This window comes from Gopherus evgoodei, chromosome 13, assembly GCF_007399415.2.
Source record: "Gopherus evgoodei ecotype Sinaloan lineage chromosome 13, rGopEvg1_v1.p, whole genome shotgun sequence".
In the NCBI taxonomy this organism is placed as follows: Eukaryota; Metazoa; Chordata; order Testudines; family Testudinidae; genus Gopherus; species Gopherus evgoodei.
Genome location: NC_044334.1, coordinates 30,189,595 through 30,203,142, shown reverse-complemented (window position 1 = coordinate 30,203,142; position 13,548 = coordinate 30,189,595). Strand labels below are relative to the sequence as shown.

General features: G+C 50.1%; 1 protein-coding gene across 3 annotated transcripts in view; it reads right to left on the bottom strand.

Annotated features, from left to right (window-relative positions):
• Positions 1-13,548, bottom strand: part of RASAL1 (RAS protein activator like 1) — a 145,797-nt gene that overhangs the window by 114,130 nt on the left and 18,119 nt on the right. The window lies entirely within an intron of this gene.

Below are 13,548 nucleotides of genomic sequence, written 5' to 3'. Positions count from 1 at the left end.
TACTGGCAAAGGCACCAGGAGGGCCCTGGGTACCCCCTTCAGGATGGCCTTCTGGCACTCCGGGCAAGAGGCACAGTAATCCCAGACCTCCTGGTGTATGCCTGGCCAGAAAAATCATTGGGCTACTCTTAGGAAGGTCTTTTCTCACCCCAAATGCCCTGCCCAGGGGACCACCAGGTGGAGCAGTCCTCTTTGGAACCTTCGGGGAACCAACAATTGGTGCACCTTGGCTCATGTCTCTGGCTCCTGGGCCACTCGATAAAATAAGGATTTGTGGATCTCAAAATGGGGACCTTGGGGCCGATATTGCCGAGGATGGACCTCTTCATCCTGGCTGACCGCTTGCTCCCAGGCTCGACTAAGGTTGGGGTCCCCACTCTGTTCCTCTGGGAAATCTCCCTCAACATCCAGCCACCTCGTCTCTTCCCCTGCCAGACCATCAGTCGGGGCTTGGCTCCCTTTGGTTACTTCGGGCCCCCTTGATGTCCCTTCCAAGGGGTCTTGTGGCCCAGGTTGACCCAACAAACCCTGCCTCCCATAGAGGGTTCTCTTCCTCTTCTCAGGCTGCCCGCTTCATCCTGGTATAAGACCGGCAAAACCCGTCCAGTCGCGGCTCAACGCCACAGGGTACACTAATCTGGGGCCACCCCCACCAAGCAATGTGCCTCCTGTTGGGCAACCTCTAGTTGCACCCAGACGGTGGAGTACAACTTCACATCACCATGTATACATTGTGGCTGTATTGGGGCTCTGGTGGGAAGGGAGTCCCCTACCAGTCCCATGCGAATGATTGTCTGGCTGCACCCCGAGTCTACCAGTGCTAAGGTTGGGGTTCCCTCCACACGCACCGGGATCACCAGCTTCGAAGGCCCTTCCTTCCAGGCTCGTTGGTCTGCTGTCAGGACCTGTCCATAATTACAGTCCATGCAGGGGCACTCTCTCCTGGAGTGCCCCCTTTGTCCACACTTGTAGCATCTATCGCAATTCCCTTCCTCCAATAGGGTGCCTTCCGGTAGGCTTGACTCCCCAGACGGTTTTTCTTGGTCCCGGCACAAACATGCCCCCGAAGGGCCCTGGGTCTGGGGTTTGTTGGAGACCCCGACTGCTGAGAGGGCAAACGGGGACCTCCCCCGCTGGCCTTAGGCACCACTCCTTCTGGGTGCCGGTCACCTCTCCCGAAGTCCTTGTCTCCAGAACCACTCGCTCTTCCATCTCTGCCATCAGTGAGAGACATAGCCTCTGCGAGGGTCTTTGGCCGGTGTCGCTTCACCCACTCCTTCCCCCCAGTGGGCAGGATCTGAAGGAACTCCTCCAGCGCCACAGCCTCGGCCACCTGGCAACTAGAACGGCGGTCAGGCTCCAGCCACCTCCAATGGAGGTCGCGGATCTTCTGGGCTACTGGGCCTGGCTCCTGGTGGATATTTCTCTCAACACAACCTCTGCCGGTATGTCTCCAGACTGGTGCGTGTCTGGTCTAGGATGGTGGCCTTAACCTTTACCTCATCACCCCTTTGATTCGGGGGGGGAGGGGCAAGGTTAACCCCACCTCCCTGCGTCTACATCGGTCTTACTACCTCCCCAGTAGTCAGGGCTGTATGGCCCAATGGCCAGAGTCCCTCAAATCTGCCTCCTCGGATGGGTAGCGCAGCTCAGTGGCCAGAGTCCCTATAGTGCGCTCCTAAAGCAGTTTGGCCCAATGGCCCGAGTCCCTCTACACTCTCTTCGCCTGGTGGGATAGCACGGTCTAGCGGCCAGAGTCTGTATAGTGCGCTCCTAAGGCAGTGTTGCCTAATGGCCAGTGTCTCTAAATTTTTCTCCCTTTGGGGGATAGCGTGGCCCAGAAGCCGGAGTTTGTCTACCACCTTTGGGGCGAGAGAGAGGGGTCGGTGAACTATGTCCTCCCCCAAAAGGGGGGGAGTTACAGACCCCCAGTAGGGGAGCCCAGGTCCACCCGCCTTCACCAGGCTCTGACCCAGGGCCCTGTCAGTGACAGCATGATCCGCCACGGGTCAGCAGGGAATCCTACCGCAACACGCTGCCCTCAGAGGGGTGGGAGATACCATTTGTCATAAACAGATAGTTAAGGGTTAATAGAACAGAAGTACTTCATGTCTCTTTTGCCTGTTAAGGGTTAACAAGATCAGTAAGCCTGGCTGTCACCTGACCAGAGGACCAATTGGGGACAGGACACTTTCAAATCTTGAGGGAGGGAAGTTTGTGTGTGTGCTGTTAGTTTTGGTTGTTGCTCTTTCTGGGTTCTGAGAGCGACCAGACGTGCAACCAGGTTTCTCTCCAAACTCTCTGATACAGGCTCTTACATGCTCAGAATAGTGAGTACTAGGTAGATAAGGCAAGTTAGGCTTATGTTTGTTTTCTTTATTTGCAAATGTGTATTTGGCTGGAAGGAATTCAAATTTGTATTTTGCTGAAATGATTTTAATTTGTACTTGTATACTTCGGCTGGGAGGGTATTCCCAGTGTCTATAGCTGAAAGACCCTGTAACATATTCCATCTTAAATTTACAAAGATAATTTTTACTGTTTTTTCTTTCTTTAATTAAAAGCTTTTCTTGTTTAAGAACCTGATTTTTTTTTCCTGGTGTGAGATCCCAGGGGACGGGGTCTGGATTCACCAGGGAATTGGTGGGGAGAAAGGAGGGAAGGGGGAGAGAAAGGTTAATTTTCTCTCTGTGTTAGGATTACTTTCTCTCTCAGGGAGAGTCTGGGAGGGGAAGAGAGAAGGAGGGGGGAAGGTGAATTTTCCTCTCTGTTTTAAGATTCAAGGAGTTTGAATCACAGTGATCTTCCAGGGTAACCCAGGGAGGGGAAGCCTGGGAGAGGAAACGGTGAGGGAAAGGGTTTACTTTCCTTGTATTGAGATCCAGAGGGACTGGGTCTTGGGGGTCCCCGGGCAAGGTTTTGGGGGGACCAGAGTGTACCAGGCACTGGAATTCCTGGTTGGTGGCAGCGCTACAGGTTCTAAGCTGGTAATTGAGCTTAGAGGAATTCATGCTGGTACCCCATCTTTTGGACACTAAGGTTCAGAGTGGGAATTATACCATGACACCATTCCCTTCCCTTCCCTGAGTCACTTCCTACTAGTCCTCCAAACGTAACAGTCCTTGTGGAATCAGGGTCTCCAGGTTCCTCAGTACCCGATGCTCCCTGGAGTTCCCACAGCTGCCAGTCTCGGGGCTGCTTCCTGGCTTCTCAGCTCCCTCCTGTAAGGGTCACAACTGCTCCTGGGCTGGACCTTCCGCTGGGTGTCCTCCTTCTCCAGCCACCAGCCCTGACTGAGCGGTTCCGCAGGCTTTTATGCTTGACTCCTGGTTGGAGCATGCCCAGCAGAGCCTCAGGGGCGTGGCTTCCTCTGCCAGCGGGGAAGGGTTAACTCTCTCTGTCCCAGTGTGGGGCCAGTCCACCCCATCACACTTGTGCAGGAACCAAGCAGCACACAGGCGAGCAGCATGCAGACCTGGTCTGAAGCCGCACATGTGCAGGAGATGCTCCCTTGCATCTTTCGTTATCCTCAATAGTGTGATCTCAACTTTGATCCCTGCCTATGGAAAATGGTGCCAGTATTCAGAATAGTGTCCCCAGGTGCTTGTACTGATCCCCTTCTGAAACCATCCAGACCCTGTCTCATCTTGCAACCCCGCCCAGGCTGCACTCACAATGTTTAGTGCTCTGGCTGTGCTGCATGCTGGCCAAAGGAAAGCGAGAAAGAGGTGTATGTAACTTTTATGATTCAATACTGAGTGCACGCACAATACTGACTCTGTGCGTTGTTTCTTTTGCTTCTGCAGATGTGCCCTTGAGGGCCAGCTCCTACGCACTGACGGAGCGCCTCCGCTAGATAAGGAGCAGTGAGGACCACATTTTTCAGGAATTTCTGCAATTGTCAGATCAGGCTGACAGTGATCACAGGGCATGGAGAGAGACAATAAACTACAAGTGGATAGCCAGGAGAGGAGACAGGGCCAGGAGCAGATAATAAAGCTCATGGAGGACCAAACAGAGACGCCGAGGTCCCTGACTGTGCTGCAGGCGGAACGTATGCGTGTTCGACCCTCCACCCCCTACAGAACTGCATTCCTTGCCCTCCTCAAAATCCCCATACACATTTCTCTCACATCCCCAGCCTCTTGCAGTACCCTTGCACTCCACCCCAGGGATATTTATTGTTTAATAAAAATTGAGTTTTACAAAGACAGTGATTCTTTATTGGTGATCTACACAGGGTAGTTGCAACAGAAAGTCAAACACAGTGGCAGACTACCTGCCTTAATTCATTACAGAAAGACACATTACTGGGGCTCATTGTCAAAATGCTGCTTCAAAGCCTCCTTGATTCAAATAGCCCCCCTGATAGCCCTAGTGTCTAGCTGCTCAAAATCAGCCACCACACAATCCGCCTCCACGCTCCACCCCTGGGGAAACTTTGCCTTTGGCTTCACAAATGTTATGAAGAGCACAACAGGCTGCTATGACCATGAGAGGTCTAACCTGCCAAAAAGGCAGTGACCCTTTAATCTGCCGAACACACATTCCATGGGCATTCTGCACCTGCTCAGACTATTGTTGAAGTGTTCCTTGTAAGGTGTCATGAGCCATGGGAGTAAGGGTAGGCTGGGTCTCCCAGGATCACTATAGGCATTTCAACATCCCCCATTGGAATCCTTTGCTCTGGGAAGAAAGTCCCTGCATGTAGCTTTCTGTACAGGCCAGTATTCCTGAAGATGTGTGCAACATGCACCTTCCCTGACTATCCCGCATTGATGTCTGTGAAACGACCCGGGTGATCCACAAGCACCTGCAATGCCATAAAGAGGTACCCCTTTCTGTTGATGTACTGTCACAAGACGGTCTGGGGTCAAAGTTGGGATATTGCCCTGCTGCAGTTAGGGAATTCCACTGCTGCAAAGCCATCCCCTCTTTCACACATATTTCCAAGAGTCATGGTTCTTCGTAGCAGGAGGCGATTAATGTCCCCGCACACTTGTGGGAACGCAACCCCCACGGTGGACTTCCCAACTCCAAACTGATTCGCAACTGACCGGTAGCAGTCTGGAGTTGCCAGCTTCCACAGGGTGATCCCCACTCATTTTTCCACTGTTGGAGCAGCTCTCATTTTGGTTTCCTTGTGCCAGGGATGCGGGTGAGAGCTTCGCACACAGTTCAAGGAAGTGGCTTTGCACATATGAAAGTTCTGCAGCTACTGCTCATCATCCCAGACCTGCATCACAATCTGATCCTACCACTCGGTGCTTGTTTCCCGAGCCCAGTAGCAACAGTTTGCTGTGTGCAGCTGCTCTGTGAATGCCAACATCAATCTTGAATTGTTTCTTTCCATGGCACACAGCAGGGCAAGCACCATGGATTCCTGTTAAGAGTCACAGCTCATGAATTACTGCAGGATCAGCCGTGTTGTGTTCACAACACTCATGACAAAACTGGAGAGCAATGCAGGATCATGCTTTTAGGAAGAGATGGCGGGCACAAAGTTCACAGGGGCAGTTGAAAAACAGCATGAAACTGTCGGAAGTCCTTGGAATTATGGTATGGGAAAAATGCACCATGGGGATGCACTGTGATCCATTTCCAGAATGCCTAGCGGGAGAAGGTGGTGATTTGCACAGTGGGAGAGCTACCCATGGTGCACTGCTCTCTCTGTTGGTGCTAGAGCACCAACTGTGGACGTGCTCTGCCAACACAAGGAGCGTTGTGTGAACATGCCCAAGCAATGTAATTACAGCGGTTTATGATTGGCGATGTAACTTAAGTCAACTTAACTGTGTAGTGTAGGCATGGCTGTAGCCTCTTAGGGCTTGTTTACACTTAAAATGCTACTGCAGCACAGCTGCACTGCTGTAGCATTTCACTGTAGACACTCCCTATGGAGACAGGAGGGATTCTCCCATTGGCGTAAGTAATCCACCTCCCAAGAGCCGGTAGTTAAGTCAAAGGAAGAATTCTTCCATCATAGAATATTAGGGTTGGAAGGGACCTCAGGAGGTATCTAGTCCAACCCCTGCTCAAAGCAGGACGAATCCCCAACTAAATCATCCCAGCCAGGGCTTTGTCACTGTCTACACAGGAACTTAGGTTGGCTTAACTATGTCGCACAGGGGTGTGGATTTTTCTCACTCCATAGCGACATAGTTTCTACTGTAGACCAGGCTTTAGCATGCTGTGAGAACAAACAGTCCTCCCCAACACCCTGCCAGGTAGCCATGGAAAATATAGGGGAAATCAAGGCACACACTGTGGGTCATAAAAATATTACAGAAGATTCCTACTTTATCACCCCCCCTTCTACCCAATAAATCTCCAACACTGACCCTCCTTTCTGCCCTCAAACCCCAATACCGATATTCCTTCCTAACAAGCCCCTACCAATGAACCAACAAAAACTTTGTGAAACAAGTCAACCTAACACACCCAAACCCTACCGTAAGCAGAGTTGTAATCCCATAAAGGGAGAAGGGCCAGAGAGAACACAAAGTCCACTAGGGACTTGGCTATTGCTATGGAGTTTATGAGGAAAATGTTCAGATACTATGGTGATGGGCCGCAGGATAAAATCCTAAAGGTTTGTCTGCACTGTGGGGACTGCAGCAGTATAGCTACACTGCACTAAGCCCCTAGTGTAGACGCAGCCTATAGTGAGAGAAGTGGTTTTCCAGGGCGGTAGGAATACTGCCTCCTTGGTCTACACTACGCATTTAAACCGAATTTAACAGTGTTAAACTGATTTAACCCTGCACCCATCCACACAACAAAGCCCTTTATATCAATATAAAGGGCTCTTTAAACTGATTTCTGTACTCCTCCCTGACGAGGGGAGTAGCGCTGAAATTGGTATTGACATGTTGGATTAGGGTTAGTGTGGCCGCAATTCGACAGTATTGGCCTCCAGGCGGTATCCCACAGTGCACCATTGTGACCGCTCTGTAAAGCAATCTGAACTTGGATGCAGTGGCCAGGTAGACAGGAAAAGCCCCGTGAACTTTTGAATTTCATTTCCTGTTTGCCCAGCGCGGAGCTCTGATCAGCACGGGTAGCGATGCAGTCCCAAATCCAAAAAGAGCTTCAGCATGGACCGTGCGGGAGATACTGGATCTGATTGCTGTGTGGGGAGACAAATCTGTTCTATCAGAGCTTTGTTACAGAAGATGAAATGACAAAGCATTTGAAAAAATCTTCAGGCAATGATAGACAGAGGCCACAGCAGGGACTCAGCACAGTGCTGCATGACAAGCATAATGGAAAGCCAAAGAATCAAATGGACGCTCATGGAGGGAGGGAGGGAGTGGGTACTGAGGACTCCAGCTATCCCACAGTCTCCGCAGTCTCCGAAAAGCATTTGCATTCTTGGCTGAGCTCCCAATGCCTGAAGGGTCAAAAACATTTTCCCGGGGTGTTTCAGGGTGTATGTATTCAATTTACACCCTTCTCCCCCCACCCCAAAAGAAAAAGGGAAAAAATCGTTTCTCGCCTTTTTTCAGTGTCACCCTATGTCTACTGCATGGTGCTGGTAGACGGGATGCTGCAGCGCTGAACACCAGCATCCCCTTCCCGGTGGCAGATGGTGCAAAATGACTGGTATCCATCGTCATCATCAGCCCATGAATGCTCCTGGCTGGCCTCAGTGAGGTCGACCGGGGGCGCCTGAGTAAAAATAGGAATGACTTTCGGTCATTCCCAGCAGACAGTACAGAAGGCTTGGTATCTGTCCTCATCACAGCAGCTGGAGGCTGAGCTCCATCAGCCCCTCCCCTTTCATGTCTAAAGAAGATTCTGTACTCCCTGGACTATCATAGCAGCTGGAGGCTGCCTCCCTCTCATTTTATCTCACTAAAAAGTCAGTGTTTCTTATTCCTGCATTCTTTATTACTTCATCACACAAATGGGGGGACACTGCCACGGTAGCCCAGGAGGGGTGGGGGAGGAGAGAAGCAATGGGTGGGGTTGTTGCAGGAGCACCCCCCCCCCCAGAATGGCATACAGCTCATCATTTCTGTGGGACGTCTGGGGCTCTGACCCGGAGCAGCTGTGCTCTCTGGTTCTCTAGTACACATGCCCCATATTCTAGGCAGGACTGACTCTATTTTTAGACAAAACATAAAGAAGGGAATGACCCGGGGAGTCATTCCCATTTTTGTCCATGCGCCCGTGGCCAACCTCAGCGAGGCCAGCCAGAAGCACCCATGACAGCAGCAGACAGTACAAAAGGATTGATAACCATCATTACCAATTTCCAAATGCAAACGGTGCAAAATGACTGATAACCATCATCTCAACACCAATTTACAATGGCAAACGGTGCAATAGGGATGGTAAATGTCTCTGCTACCTTGCAAAGGCAAATGAATGCTGCTGTGTAGCACTGCAATACCGTGTCTGTCAGCAGCATCCAGTACACATACGGCAACAGTGACAAAAGGCAAAACAGGCTCCATGGTTGCCGTGCTATGGCGTCTGCCAGAGCAATCCAGGGAAAAAGGGCGCGGAATGATTATCTGCCGTTGCTTTCACAGAGGAAGGACTGAGTGACGACATTTACCCAGAATCACCCGCAACACTGTTTTTGCCCCATCATGCATTGGGATCTCAACCCAGAATTCCAATGGGCGGGGGAGACTGCGGGAACTATGGGATAGCTATGGGATAGCTACCCACAGTGCAACACTCCGGAAATCGACAGTAGCCTCAGTACATGGACGCACACAGCCGAATTAATATGCTTCGTGTGGCCGCGTGCACTCGACTTTATACAATCTGTTTTACAAAACTGGTTTCTGTAAAATCAGAATAATCCCGCAGTGTAGACATACCCCCTGAGTGGTGGTAGCATTCTTCTGTCAACCTGGCTGTGGCTACACTGAGGGTTGAGTTGGCATAGCTGCATCACTTGGGATTTCACACCTCTGAGCAACATAGCTAGGGGCTCTTCTATACTTGAAATGCTACAGTGACAGTGCTGCAGCACCTCAGTCTAGACACTACCTATGCCGACAGAAGAGCGTCTCCCTTTGGCATAGGGAATCCACCTTCCCGAGAGGCGGTACCAAGATCGATGGAATTCACCTGTCCCAGCACTGTGTGCATGGGGACTCAGGGCAGCTTGCCTACAGAGCTCTTGTGGATTTTTCACACCTCTGAGCAACAGAGCTGAATGGACCTGATTTTCTAGTGCTGACCAGCCCTGTGTCAATCTTAAGTGTAGACCAGGCCTCAGATAGACAGGTAGGTTTTGTTAATGTCACTGCGCTAATTCTCTTCTCACACCAGTTTCGCTGCATAGCCCCTGGCTCCTCATTGCCATGCCCCTTAACCAGGTATCTAGAACCATGCAAACTGTGGGTATGCAGCACAATATGGTCAGCTCCAAGCTTCCAAGAATCATGAGAACAAGCAAACAACCTCTCTTACATTTGTTGGGGTGGTTCTAAGCTGGTTTTTGCATCTGAGCTGCTAAGTTATGCTGTCACTATGTTGACAAGCTTTTTTCCACTACATAAAGGATATAAACTAATTTTTCTTTTCAAATGAAACTGTCTTCTCACATGACTCCAGAAGCTGAGGCTTGAAGACCTCCGCCCCCCAAAAAATCCAAAAACATCAAGTATTGTGAGCATTGACAAAATCAAAATTGCTCCCAAACCCAAATGATGGTTTCTGTACCCAATCTGCTGACTTCCCACTGGTGTTAACACCCACTAGGAAATGGAGAATCAGGCAGGGATGTAGCTCCAGATTTACATGAGTGTAAACAAGAGGAGAATAAGTCCACTGTTGGTTAGCAGCCTAAGAGCTGGGCTACACTAGACAATTAGTGAAAATTCCACACCCTCGAGTGACAGTTAAGCTGACCTAAGTCCCTGTGCAGATAGCGCTAGGTTGACGGAAGAATTCTTCCATTGATCTAGCTACCTCCTCTTGAGAAGGTGGATTTACTATTGTGACAGGAGAACCCCTCCTGTTGGTGTTGGTAGTGTCTACACGGAAGCACTGAAGCAGTGCAGTTGTGTCACTGTAGCCTTTCAAGTGTATAGCTGGAGAGTTATGATCCAGGAGCATGTTTACCCTGATTTACACGGGAATGAACGGCCACGCAAAGGACAGGCAGGGGACAATCAGACCTGCAGATTTTGGAATACAAAGAACAGTCAGTGCAATTGATAGTGAGATACAGACTAGGGAGCTTGCCCATTCTCCTACCAGAGACACCCCTAGTCCTAAACTGCTGCTTCAGAAACAGGCGAGACCATTTGAGGAGTTAGCACACAGACCTAGCTGGGCTTTAATCAGTGCAGAAACTGCTTGGTGAAAAGTGCTCTTGCACTGAAGACCTAATTTACCCCAATGGAACTGCATCACCTCTATGCCGCAGTGGCCTTGAGACTTCATGCCAAAATCCAGGTCAGGAGTTTCTCCAGCTGAGTTATGAAAAAAGAGCTCAACAATGGAAAGTGTCAGGATGCTCCACTTCAGGGTATATGGAGAAATGTGAATAGTGCATATAATCAAAGAGGCTGATAAAGGAGGTGCTGTTGTCATCATGAACAGGTCTGACTACCAAAAGGAGGCCACCAAACAACTCTCCGATACCAAATTCTACAGGCCACTTCCCTCAGATCCCACTGAGAAATACACTAAGAAACTGCACGATCTACTCAGGACACTCCCTACACTAGCATCAACACATCCTTAGAGCCCCGACCAGGGTTATTCTATCTACTACCCAAGATCCACAAACCCGGAAATCCTGGACACCCCATCATCTCGGCCATTGGCACTCCCACTGAAGGACTGTCTGGATATGTGGACTCTCTACTCAGACCCTATGCCACTAGCACTCCCAGCTATCTCCGTGACACCACTGATTTCCTGAGGAAACTACAATGCATTGGTGACCTTCCAGAAAACACCATCCTAGCCACCATGGATGTAGAGGCTCTCTACACAAACATCCCACACACAGATGGAATACAAGCTGTTAGGAACAACTGGTTGCTGAGCTCTGTGCCTTTATTCTCACATACAACTATTTAAAATTTGATGACAATATATATCTCCAGATCAGTGGCACTGCTATGGGCACCCGCATGGCCCCACAATATGCCAACATTTTTATGGCTGACCTGGAACAATGCTTCCTCAGCTCTCGTTCACTCACGCCCCTTCTCTACCTACGCTACATTGATGACATCTTTATCATCTGGACCCATGGGAAGGAGACTCTGGAAAAATTCCACCATGATTTCAACAGCTTCCACCCCACCATCAGCCTCAGCCTGGACCAATCTACACGGGAGGTCCACTTCCTAGACACCACGGTGCAAATACGTGATGATCACATTAACACGACCTTATACCGAAAACCTACCGACTGCTATGCCTACCTTCAAGCCTCCAGCTTCCATCCCGGGCACACCACACAATCCATTGTCTACAGCCAAGCACTGAGGTACAACCGCATCTGCTCTAACCCCTCAGACAGAGACCAACACCTACAAAATCTCCTCCAAGCATTCTCAAAACTACAATACCTGCACCAGGAAATAAGGAAACAGATCAACAGAGCCAGACGTGTACCCAGAAGCCTCCTACTGCAAGACAAACCCAAGAAAGAAACCAACAGGACTCCACTGGCCATCACATGCAGTCCCCAGCTAAAACCCCTCCAACACATCATCAGGGATCTACAACCCATCCTGGACAATGATCCCACACTTTCACAGGCCTTGGGTGGCAGGCCAGTCCTCGCCCACAGACAACCTGCCAACCTGAAGCATATTCTCACCAGTAACTGCACACCGCACCATAGTAACTCTAAATCAGAAACCAATCCATGCAACAAACCTCGATGCCAACTCTGCCCACATATCTACACCAGTCATACCATCACAGGACCTAACCAGATCAGCCACACCATCACCGGTTCATTCACCTGCATGTCCACCAATGTAATATACGCCATCATAAGCCAGCAATGCCCCTCTGCTATGTACATCGGACAAACTGGACAGTCTCTACGGAAAAGTGTAAATGGACCCAAATCAGATATTAGGAATGGCAATATACAAAAACCTGTAGGAAAATACTTCAACCTCCCTGGCCACACAATAGCAGATCTTAAAGTGGCCATCCTGCAGCAAAAAAACTTCAGGATCAGACTTCAAAGAGAAACTGCTGAGCTTCAGTTCATCTGCAAATTTGACACCTTCAGCTCAGGATTAAACAAAGACTGTGAATGGCTTGCCAACTACAAAATCAGTTTCTCCTTCCTTGGTTTTCACACCTCAGCTGCTACAAGAGGGCCTCATCCTCCCTGATTGAGCTAACCTTGTTATCTCTAGCCTGCTTCTTGCTTGTATATATATATATATATATATACTTTCCCCTGGAAATTTCCACTACATGCTTCCGATGAAGTGGGTATTCACCCACAAAAGCTCATGCTCCAATACGTCTGTTAGTCTATAAGGTGCCACAGGATTCTTTGCTGCTTTTACAGATCCAGACTGACACAGCTACCCCTCTGATACAATAGTGCTGTGACATTGTATATCTCTCTGCTGCCATCCAGCCAAGGAGCACAAACACTCCATGCTTTGGACAGTCATTAATTCATACTTGCAGCCTCCCTGTGATGTAGGGCAGTCTCATTACCTCTCTTTTACATATGGGGAAACTGAGGCACAGAGCAGGGCAGTGACATGAGTAGAATGACCCAGTAGCGGTGCTGGGAACAGAACCCAAATCCCAGCCTCCCCAGACATCACTGCCTCTAGTCAGCATCATCTGCACACCAAAGATGCAGCCTGGGAGCCAAGCATTGGGCAGATGCCTGGGAAAGCAGCCCACCTCCTGCTCTGCCTCTGGGCTGGGATCCGAGGGCACCGGGGAGTGCCACTCTGTGACGTAGCACCATGCTGAAGCCTTCCAGCTGCAATCCCATTATTTATTGATCGATATCAATCAGAATAGTAACTGGATAAGTGATAACAGTAACTCAAGCTCAGGATGGAGACTGCTGGACCAGGTCATGTTTTCCCTTCCCCACACCCAGCCCTGCTCCAAAGCTACAATCTAGCAGCAGGAGGTGGTGGCTTCAAATCAGTGGAAGTGACACGCACCTAGAGATGGGACCAGCTGCCAGCTGCAGATCTGGTTTTAGTACCCAGGGCCTTGCAGGTCAGGGTCACCCCCTCAGTAACTTGGGCCATTTTCAAAATTCAAATAGGGGTTCAAATGCCAATCTTTGGATCCGGGGGAGTGGTTCTGACCCAGGCCAAAATTAACCAACGAACAGGAAAGCGCTAAGGAGCAAGCCCAGAATTCGAATCTGGCCATGCACCCCGTCACCTCCAGCCCATTTCCTCCTCTCCTCCCTGGGAGGCAGCCTGGGGGGTTCGAATCTGGCCATGCACCCCGTCACCTCCAGCCCATTTCCTCCTCTCCTCCCTGGGAGGCAGCCTGGGGGGTTCGAATCTGGCCATGCACCCCGTCACCTCCAGCCCATTTCCTCCTCTCCTCCCT